The 1,528-nt window shown below is 42.2% G+C and overlaps 1 pseudogene; it reads left to right on the plus strand.

Moving 5' to 3' along the window:
* The first annotated feature begins 942 nt into the window (after positions 1-942).
* Positions 943-1,059, plus strand: LOC135771901 (5S ribosomal RNA; annotated as a pseudogene).
* The last annotated feature ends 469 nt before the right edge of the window (positions 1,060-1,528 follow it).

A 1,528-nucleotide genomic window follows, 5' to 3' on the forward strand; every position in this document is an offset into this window, starting at 1 on the left:
AAAAACCATGGTTAAACCATGGTTAGTGTAGTAAAACCATAGTTTTGCTGATAGTAATCAATACACCAAAAAACCATGGTTACTACACTTCTACCACAATAAAACCATGGTTAATTTTTGTAAGGGCAAGTCCAAGTCCAAAAGGGTCCGAGTTGGACTCAAGTCCGAGTTCTTAAAGGCCGAGTCCAAGTCGAGTCCGCCCGAGTCCAGAAAGTAATTAAATTGAAAAAAGATACAAAATTTGTATTGTAAATGGTTACTTTCTATTAATACTTTAACCTTTCAACCCATTTAACCAATGGCAATACAAAATGTAATTAAAATACCTCTATTGCATCTTGTCATTGCCATTGAACATTTTTATTCTATGTCAACTAGTTTCCTATCAAAACTGATTTCAAAGAAAAGAAAGGGATATAAAGGTATCTTCTTTTTACCAGATGTCTTGCAAATAAATTCTCTTATGATTTTCGTAAACAAAACAAATTATTGCTGACTTTGAGGACATCGTGCTAGCCACGCATTGATGTGTGTGATGTATTTGTCTGCAAGTATGATGCGACTGGCTGCTGCCTGCCAGTGTGTTGCAGTAAAATAACAGGAGGGGAGACGGTCCCGTACACACTGCATATTAAATTGGGTTGTCACTTCACCTTTTAATGCTTAATCCTGTTCTGTACACACACACATCAGTAATTTACGGTATTTACGTAAAAAAAAGCCGAGGACCTGGCAACACTGCAAGACTTGCGCGCTGTGAAGCAGCCTCACAAAAGAAGCATACAATACACAACGCCTGGACGGAGGTTCATTGCAAAACACAATGCTTGGACGGAGGTTCATTGCAAAACATAATGCTGTTAGATTATTTTGGTCAAAGCTGTGAGTGATAAGCACGCGAGACGGCAGAACGTTGCTATGGTTATTTCTGTGTCAATCATCGCCAGCAGCCATATCACCCTGTAGCCCAAGACAGCTTGCCCACTGAAGCTAAGCAGGGCTGAGCCTGGTTAGTACTTGGATGGGAGACCACCTGGGAAAACCAGGTTGCTGCTGGTAGAGGTGTTAGTGAGACCAGCAGGGGGTGCTCACCCTGTGGTCTGTGTGGGTCCTAATACCCCAGTATAGTGACGGGGACACTATACTGTCAAAAAAAGCACCGTCCTTCGGATGAGATGTTAAACCGAGGTCCTGACTCTCTGTGGTCATTAAAAATCCCAGGATGTCCTTCGAAAAAGAGTAGGGGTGTGCCCCGGCATCCTGGCCAAACTTGCCCATTGGCCTACTAATCATCCCTCATACTAATTGGCTATATCACTTGGTCTCCTTTCCACTAATAAGCTGGTGTGTGGTGGGCGTTCTGGCGCAATATGGCTGCCGTCGCATCATCCAGGTGGATGCTGCACATTGGTGGTGGTTGAGGAGATTCCCCCATTCATATGTAAAGCACTTTGAGCACTGGAAAAGCGCTATATAAATGTAACTAATTATTATTATTATTATTAATTATTATTATCACATTTTCGGG

This window comes from Paramisgurnus dabryanus, chromosome 8 (assembly GCF_030506205.2).
Source record: "Paramisgurnus dabryanus chromosome 8, PD_genome_1.1, whole genome shotgun sequence".
Classification (NCBI taxonomy): Eukaryota; Metazoa; Chordata; class Actinopteri; order Cypriniformes; family Cobitidae; genus Paramisgurnus; species Paramisgurnus dabryanus.